The sequence below is a fragment of the Mus caroli genome, chromosome X (genome assembly GCF_900094665.2).
Source record: "Mus caroli chromosome X, CAROLI_EIJ_v1.1, whole genome shotgun sequence".
Classification (NCBI taxonomy): domain Eukaryota; kingdom Metazoa; phylum Chordata; class Mammalia; order Rodentia; family Muridae; genus Mus; species Mus caroli.
Genome location: NC_034589.1, coordinates 113,543,411 through 113,553,519, shown reverse-complemented (window position 1 = coordinate 113,553,519; position 10,109 = coordinate 113,543,411). Strand labels below are relative to the sequence as shown.

General features: G+C 37.5%; 1 pseudogene; it reads right to left on the bottom strand.

The window, feature by feature from the left end:
• Window positions 1–8,191: 8,191 nt before the first annotated feature.
• On the bottom strand, window positions 8,192–9,349 carry LOC110287293 (annotated as a pseudogene).
• Window positions 9,350–10,109: the final 760 nt, after the last annotated feature.

Sequence of the window (10,109 nt, the reverse complement as noted above, 5' to 3'; positions counted from 1 at the left end):
TTTTCTTTCTTTCTTTCTTTCTTTCTTTCTTTCTTTCTTTCTTTCTTTCTTTCTTTCTTTCTTTCTTTCTTTCTTTCTCTTTCTTTCTTTCTTTCTTTCTTTCTTTCTTTCTTTCTTTCTTTCTTTCTTTCTTTCTTTCTTTCTCTATGGATTTGGTTTTTGGTTTAAAAGCCAGTTATGTGACAATGTTTTTAATGCTACAAGACAGGGTTCCTCTCTGTAGCTATGGCTATCCAATACTTCTCTATGTATAGATCAGTTTGCTTCAAACTCAGAGGATTGCCTACCTCTGACTCCTGAGAGCCTGCACTACCAACACCAGGATTTTCCCAACATTTTAAAACAATGTTGTATTCTTATGATTTAGCCAAAATTGTAAATGGAAAGAGGCTTACTTTCTGTTCTTAAAGTAGCAAATATTCACTGGAAACCTATAATGCAATAATATGTGGACTCTTTGAGACAGTAATAAAGTCATAAACAATTATCACAAATAGCTAACAAATTTATAAAATACTTACCAAAGAGGCTCTATCACCCTTTACCTGTGAGGCCATATGTAGAAAGTTTGTGCAATGACTTGTAAAGTATATATTAAATTGGATTATGGAATTTGAAGAACAAATTTCTATTGTTTGTGTGTCCTCCAAAGCGAATGCATTAGAAACTTGATTTCTAGTGTGATAGTATTGGAAAACTGAATTAAAAGATTGTAGTAATACTTAATACTTAAGTTATTAGGCTGTGTGGGATTGATCCTCATTAATGGATAATTGCTGTCACCCCAGTATTAGGAAATCCTCATTAATGGATAATTGCTGTCACCCCAGTATTAGGATCTCTATATAATTGTGAATTAGAACCCTTGCTATCCCATACATATTTGATTCCTTATATAATATTATAACACAGAAAATGGCATTAACAAGATTTTGGCCTCTGGGTCTTGGATATATATTAATATATGTGAACCAAATAAAATCAAATTTATTATGACTTGTATGGTCTACAAAACTGTTATAGGAATATGTTATATATGATAGAGAGATTACATTTTCTAGACTAGAAAGAAGGTAAAAAGTGATGTTTACTATAACTTATACAATAAGATGAGAGCAATTGCTCTGGCTAGAATTTCAAGTACTATATAGAGTAAGTAGGGAGAGAGTGGGCAGTCTTGACCACTACCTAATTTTAATGTGATTGCCTCAAGTTTCTCTCCATTTATTTTGATGTTGGCTACTGAATTGCTATATATTGATTTTACTATGTTTAAGTATGGGCCTTAGATTCCTGATCTTTCCAAGATATTTACCATGAAGGGGTGTTGAATTTTGGCAAATGCTTTCTCAGCAACTAATGAGATGATGATGTGGGTTTTTTCTTTGAGTTTGTTTATATAGTGGATTATGTTGATGGATTTTCATATAAGGAACCATCCCTGCATCCCTGGAATGAAGACTTCTTGATCATGATGGATGATTGTTTTGATATTGTACTGGCTGGTTTTATGTGTCAACTTGACACAGGCTGGAGTTATCACAGAGAAAGGAGCTTCAGCTGGGGAACTGCCTCCATGAGATCCAACTGTGGGGCATTTTCTCAATTAGTGATAAAGGGGGGAGGGCCCCTTGTTGGTGGGACCATCTCTGGGCTGGTGTAGTCTTGGGTTTTATAAGAAAGCAAGCTGAGCAAGCCAGGAGAATCAAGCCAGTGAGGAACATCTCTCTATGGCCTCTGCATCATTGCCTCCTTCCTGACCTGCTTGAGTTCCAGTCCTGACTTCCTTGATGATGAACAGCAGTATGGAAGTGTAAGCTGAAAAAACCCTTCTCTCCCCAACTTGCTTTTTGGTCATGATGTTTTGTCCAGGAATAGAAACCCTGACTAAGACAGATGTATATTTGGCTAGGAATTTTTTTTTTTTTTTTTTTTGAGAATCTGATTATTTTTCCATTGATATTCATAAGTGAAATTTGTCTGAAGTTGTCTTTCTTTGTTGGGTCTTTGTGAGGTTCAGGTATAAGCACAATTGTGGCTTCATAGAACAAACTCTGCAGTGTTCATTTTGTTACTATTTTGTGGAATAGTATGAAGAATATAGGTATTAGGTCTTCTTAGTCAAAGGAAATACACAACAAAAGTGATACAAATTGGAAAGGAAGAGGCCAAAATATCACTATTTGCAGATGATATGATAGTATACTTAAGTGACCTCAGAATTTCTAACAGAGAACAACTCCTAAACCTCATAAACATCTTCAGCAAAGAGGCTGCATATAAAATTAACTCACACAAATCAGAAGTCTTCCTCTACTCAAAGATAAACAGGTTGAGAAAGAAATTATTGAAATGACACCCTTCAAAAAATTACAAATAACATAAAATACTTTGGTATAACTCTAGCCATGGACGTAAAAGATGTGTATGACAAGAACTTCATGTCTCTGAAAAAAGAAATGAAGAGCTCAGAAGATGGAAAGACCTCCCATGCTCATAGATTGGCAGGATTAATATAGGAAAAATGGCCATCTTGTCAAAAACGATCTACAGACTCCATGCAACCCCATCAAAATTCCAACTCAATTCTTCATAAAGTAGGAAAGAGTAATTTGCAAATTCATTTGGTATAACAAAAAACTCAGGATAGCAAAAACCGTTCTCAACAATAAAGAACGTCTGGGGAACACCATCCCTGACTATATTACAGAGCAATAGTGATAAAAACTGTATGGTATTGGTACAGAGACAGGCAGGTAGATCAATGGAATAAAACTGAAGACCCAGAAATTAACCCACACATCTATAAGCGTTTGATCTTCCACAAAGTAGCTAAAACCATACAGTGGAGAAAATATTTTCAACAAATGGTCCTGGTTCAAATGGCAGTCAGCATGTAGAAGAATGCACATCAATTAATTCTTATCTTCTTGTACAAAGCTCAAGTCCAAGTGGATCAAGGACCACCACATAAAACCAGTTACACTGAAACTAGTAGAAGCAAAAGTAGAGAAGAGCCTCAAACACATTGGCACAGGGGAAAATTTTGGGAACAGAACACCACTGGCGTATGCTCTAAGATCAACAATGGATAAATGGCACCTCATAAAATTGCAAACCTTCTGTAAGGCAAAGGACACTGTCAATAGGACAAAATGACAATCAAGAAATTCAGAAAAGATTTTTACCAACCCTACAACTGAAAGAGGGCTAATATCCAAAATATACAAAGAACTCCAGAAGTTAGACTCCAGAAAATCAAATGACACTCTTAAAATGGGGTTACAGATCTAAACAAAGAATTCTCAACTGAGGACTATCCAATGGCTGAGAAGCACCTAAAGAAATGTTCAACATCCTTAGTCAGCTGGGAAATACAAATCAAAACAACCCTGAGATTCCACTTCACACCAGTCAGAATGCCTAAGTTAAAAAATTTAGTTGACAGCAGATGCTGGTGATTATATGATGAAAGAGAAACACTCCCCCATTGTTGGTGTAATTGCATGCTGGTACAACCACACTAGAAATCAGTCTGGTGGTTCCACAGAAAATTGGACATAGCTAGGTTCTGAGGACCCAGCTATACCACTCCTAGCCATATAACCAAAAGATGCTCCAATGTATAACAAGGACACATACTCCACTATGTTCATGAGAACCATACTTATAATAGCCAGAAGCTTAAAAGAACCCAGATGTCCTTCAACAGAGGAATGAATATAGAAAATGTAGTATATTTACACAATCGAAATACTACTCAGCTATTAAAAACAATGGATTTATGAACATTTTAGGCAAATGGATGAATCTGGAGCATATCATCCTGAATGAGGTAACCCAATCACAAAAGAACTCACATGATATGTACTCACTGATAAGTGGATATTAGCCCAGAAACTTAGAATACCCAAGATACAATTTCGAAAACATATGAAACTCAAGAAGAAGGAATACCAAAGTGTGGATACTTTGTCCCTCCTTAAAATGGGGAACAAAATACCCATGGAGAGAGTTACAGAGACAAATATTGGAGCTGAGACAGAAGGAAGGACCATCCAGAGACTGCGCCACCTATAGGGGATCCATCCTATAAACATCCAGCAAACACAGACTCTATTGTATATGCCAGCAAGATTTTGCTGACAGGACCCTGATATAGTTATCTGTTGTGAGGCAATGCCAGTGCATGGCAAACACAGAAGTGGATGCTCACAGTCATCTATTGGATGGAACACATGGCCCCCAATGGAGGAGCTAGAGAAAGTAACCAAGGAGCTGGAGGCAACTCTATAGGAGGAACAACAATATGAACTAACCAGTACCCCCAGAGCTCATGTCTCTAGCTGCATATGTAGCAGAAATGGCCTAGTTGGCCATCATTGGGAGAAGAGGCCCTTGGTTTTGTGATGATTATATGCCCCAATACAGGGGAATGCCAGGGCCAGGGAGTGTGATTGGGTGGGTTGGGGAACAGCCAGGGGAGAGGGGAGTGTATAGGGGACTTTCAGGACAGCATTTGAAATGTAAATGAAGAAAATATCCAATAAAAAGAATTTTAAAAAGAAAGGAAAATGAGAGCAAATATGTGAAGTTTTTTGTTAAAATAAAAATTTCCTATAAAACAAATATGGCTTTACCAGAAAATTGATAGACAATGAAATCATGATTGTCTTCTCTTCTGTTGTATATTATTTGAATTTCAGCCTTTCTTTGGCCTCCTATTATAATAGTGATTACATGGTCATTGTGCACATGCATACACACAAATATAATAATTATCTTTAATTTAGAGATTGTTGCTCTATGCTTTCATTTCATCCAGTAACCGTTGGTACCAGATCCAGTGTTCCAAAGCCAAATTCGATCTTGGAGAATCTTGCAGAGCAAAGGTAGAAAGGATTACAAGAGACAGTGTTTAAAAGCACCATAAGAATACTGTCCACAGAATCAAGTCATCTGGACTCTAATGGACTCATGGAGATCAGGAAACCTGGAAGGACCTGACCTAAGTCCTCTGTATATATGTTATGAATATAGAACTTGGTATTCTTATGGGATTCCTAGCTGTGGGAACATGGGCTGTCTCTGACTCTTTTGACTGTCTTTGAATACCGTTTCCTCCTACTGGGTTGTCTCATCTAGAATTGATACAAGCTACTATTTGTAGCTTATTATGCTGTATTTGGTATTTGTCCCTGGAAGGTATTCTCTTTTTTGAGAGGAGGTGACTGGGGGTAAATTAGGTGGATGGGGATAGGGATGATAAGCCTTGAGGACAGGGAAGGGGGAGTAACTGTTGTCAGGATGTAACAAAAATTTAAAAAATAAAGTAAAATTGGGAAAAAGAACATTGCTTATGAATACATGATGTTAACTGACACTCAGCTAACAGAAAACTCTGATTAAGGGATCCAATGTTTTTATTTACATGATTTTCCCTTGAAGTCTACCCAACAGTGTTTCCCCTTTTTCTTACCTTTCATTTCCTTTTCTCTTCCTATCCATCTCTATATTTTCAGGATTCTGGCATATCATCTTTGTACAAATATACTTGGAGTCTTATAAACACAAGCATTTTGTAAAACAAACAGAGGGAGCTTCTTGGTGTTTGAAGATCTGGACTCCATGATGTGTTAGGTCTGTTTTATTATATTCACTATACTCTTTGGTCAGTATAGTGTTTGGAGAGTATTATTTGCTCTTCTCAGTTTCTAAGAGTCATTTAATTTTCTAATATTTATTCTTGATATAATATTCATGCTCTGACTTTGTTTATGGAAGGTTTACAAAATTTGTGTGTTTGGTTTGGTATAACATAGATTCACTTAGTGGATTAGTATATTCTATTATTCTAAATATTAATGATTTAACTAAATCAGCTTTACTGTTAATAGTATAATTTGTGATTATTATGACTATTCTACATATATTATTTGAAAGTGATATCTAATTGTAGGTGGGCAATTCAGTAGAGTTCAGACAATGCAATGACATTCAGTTTTGTTCTGTTCTGTTCACTTCATAGAGTGTAGTTCATTACAGTTGTGCTGAGTTCAGTTTGAAGCAGAGCAGTTTAGTTCAGCACAGTTCAATGCAGTGAGAAGCCAGATTTAATCAGTTAGCTTAGAGAGGAATTTGAACAAGAACAGTTAAGTTTATACATCTCCAACTACCCTCCAACCTGAACAATTCAAATTAGCTTCTCTTGGATTCTGACTGAATTGCTCTGCTTAGAAAACTGCCCTTGAACTCTAAAAACTGAACTGTGCTGAATACAACTGCTGTGGTGATAGAATTGGGTCCTGATGATGCCCAAGTAGCCTTAGTTTCTATTTCTTGTGTTCTACGTGCCTTCCACAGTCTGGTTATCTCTTGTGTTAGCTGGTTTTGCTTCTCTGACTGGAGCTTGTCCATCCTTGTGAGCCTGTGAGCCTGTGATCTTAGGTGTATCAGCACTCCTGTGAGACAAGCTTTCTCTGGGCAAAATTGGGGTGCAGAGAGCTGTGGCACAAGGTCAGTTCTGGGGTGCAGATGGAAGCTGGAATGATCAAGTCCCTGGATGCTCTGTGTTTCCTGGGTCCCGTGGGCTCTGGGCAGGTCCCTCTTGGGCCAGATATTAGGGTAGTAGTGTTGGCTAAATCTGTGATCTTAGGTATGTCAGCACTCCTGGGAGACAATCTCTCTCTGGGTGGGATTGGGGTAAGGAGAGCAATGGCACAGGATCAACTCCAGGAGCAGATGGATGCAGCTTGGGCTTTATGTTGGTCCTGAGCAACTGGAGCAGCTGAATATTTTTTCTTTAATAGAATATTAAGCACTCTACAGGATAGGTCACTTCTTTTTTTAATTTTTAATATTTTTTATTACGTATTTTCCTCAATTACATTTCCAATGCTATCCCAAAAGTCCCCCATACCCCCCCCCCCACTTCCCTACCCACCCATTCCCATTCTTTTGGCCCTGGCTTTCCCAATTTTAGAACATTTTATAATACTTGTAAAGAGTGAAATTATGTTGTTAAAAAATGCATTTCAGAATGACAATACACTGTTTTTTCACCATTCAGATTTTTCTTTTAGTAGCTGAAACTTAAAACATTTAAAGTAATTTAGTAAATCGACAGAAACATGCTGTGTTCTTTTTTTATTTAAGAAAATAAGTAAAATAAGCCAATGGTAGTCAGTATTGTATTGGAGCATAAAACCCAACCTATGTAATCAACTGTATTTAAGTATAATTGCTTACATATGGCTTCAATAAAACACTAGACACTTACATCTTCTTAAGAAAGCAATGGCTATATAATAGACAGGGATGATAGATATTTTTTTATATTAAAATCCTCTAATAATCTCTACAAAAAATGTGGGGCCTTAGAAAATGAGGACTGAGTGATGACACCATACGTCCAATATATTCTGTGCTGCAGTAGTGAATTCTAAAATAATTTACAAATATTTTCCAAATATTTAATTTGGAGAATAAAATATATAAATGAACTTACTAACCTACAGTTACAAGAATTCAATCATATTGTGTCTTTTATTTGGAAACATGACTCCATTTTGACATTCTGCTTAGTAAATAAGAGACTGTCAATTATTTTTTTCAGGTTGTAGAAAAAAATGAGGATTTCACTATGAACTTATTGTTTTACTTATTTATTTACTTGTAATATTTTCTACTTCTGGTAATATATATTCCTTGACATTTTAATTTAATCTGGATACATATTTTGACATGTAATTATTAAATCACTTATATTTACCCTTTAATTACCGGACAAAGTATTTTTATGGCTAGATTTTGCAAGGAAAATGTATTTTGTAGTTCTTTTTAAGTAGATAGTAGATCATTTTATTTAACTCTTTTGAACAGTTGGATCAAGCAACTTAAAAAAAAAGCTGAGCTCAAAAATCTCACAAGTGTATTATTTAAAAATGGTTACACTAAAAATGATCAGGTTTTAACTTCTTTCATTTAAGAGGAGGTTTTCTGTTATAAAAATTACCCCCCAAATTTACAAAAACCTAAACCAACATTAAAATGCTGGTCTTTGTACCTTCACAGGAATCAATGAGGAAGATGTTGCGAAAGGGTGGGTCAAGTGTGTCTGGCTGGGCATGGGCCCACCCAGCGTACATGGTGGGCTCCCACTTGACCTGTGGGAGTTCTACCATAGAACTGTTCAGTCATCTAAGCCTATGTTTCTGGAAAGGTTGGGCATGGACTCCCCGTTGTGAATTCGGCGGATGGCTTCTGAGAGGAACATGCTGATGTCCACAGTCTTGATCTTGGGGCACTGCAGCTTCTGAATCTCTTGTGGGATCGTGTTAGTGACCACCACCTCATCAATGGCAGACTCTTCAATCAGCCTGGTAGCATCAGAGGACAACAAGATGTGAGTGGCCATCACAAAGATCTTGTATGCACCTCTTTCCTTCAGGGTCTCTGCTGCAGCAAGAAAGCTATCCACATCATCAATAATGTCACCCATGATGATGATGACAGCAATTCTTCCTCTAACATCACGAACAACTGTGATTGGGGGCTTCTCTTTAGGAATCAGCATTGGGATCTCCAGGCTGTGGTGGATAGCAGCTACACTCCTGACCATTGGTGGGGAGTGCCGGCCATCCACCAATCAGACTCAGCATCTTGTGCTTCTCCATGGATCACTGTGATACCCAGACGTAGACGCTTTGCAAAAGATTGTGCCCTCTTGGCTGAGGCTGGAGACTTGGCCACAATGACTGCATTCCTATAATCTTGGATCTCTTCTTGAATATATTGTAACAGAAAGGGGGAGGCTCTTAAATTATCCACTGGAATATTGAAGAAGCCCTTGGATTTCCTTCTGCTGTAAATCAATAGTGATGAGATGAGTCAAACCAGCTTTGCACATCATAGAAGCCAGCAATTTTGAGACAATGGAGCCCTTTTTTTTTCATCTTGTATTGGTTGCTATAAGGAAAGTTGGAGATCACTCCGATGATGCTCTTGGCACATGAGGTCTTACATGCATATACCATGATCAAGAGCTCCATGATGGTGGTGTTCACATCCTTTGAGATGGTTTAGATGATAAATACATCTTTTCCTCTCACAGACTCCTGGATTTGAACTCTTGTTTCTTTGTTTGGTTCCTGGTAAGCTTGCATTTTGCCCATAACCACCCCCCACCCCCCAGCTGCTCAGCAATTTTGTTTGAAAGCTCCATATATGATGAGTTGGAATTTGCTGAAAACAACACAAGGCCTCCTTTGGTTATGTTCATTTTGGTTTCTAATTCAGGAGGCACCACACAAAACATCAACACCTTCTTGGCTTTCCAATTCTCAGAGCAAGAAAGACAGAGCTGGAGCTCAGTGTTTTACTGTTTGCTGCTTAAAGTCAATTATGGACAACCTCCTGTTATTCTCTGATAACAAAATTCCTCCTGGTCCCGACCCCAGTCCGGCCCACCGCAGCCTTGGCTGCCAAAGAAGAGAGCGCAGAGCTCTGCGCGGCATCTTACAGCAAAATCTATATTTTTTACTTATGCAATAAAAAATAACTCCTTATCATTATTTGTTAGTTACTCAAATTGGTTAGTCTATTTGTTTTACTTTTGTTTATATTCACAATTCATGTACTTTATGTTACTTTTATTTTTCTTTCATATTTTTTTGAAAAAATATGTTTAAGGAAGTAAGTGTTTATTTATTATGGATCCACAATTGCTTGACATAAATGTTTTGGAAACTACTTTTAATAAGGGTTCAACCTCTTCTCTAGCCCACCACCCTGCAAAGGTAGTGGAAGAGAAAATGTAATAGAATACAGGGAAAATGAACCTGTTCAGCAATACTTCTTTGAGAGCAAGCTCAACAGTCTTTGGCAGTAGTTCAGTCCTGTAGCAAACACCAAATATGATTCAGCAGCTGTGGACTATTCCTCTAGGCAGGCAGACATTACACATGAACCACCAGCTACAGTTGTCCTTTCAGCAAGCAGACATCAGATAAGAACCAGCAACTGTAGTTCAATCCTGAAGAAACAATGAGGCTCACAAACTGGCCTAAGCTGAGGTCATGGAGGTACCAAGCTGCTTCAGTAACTTTGCC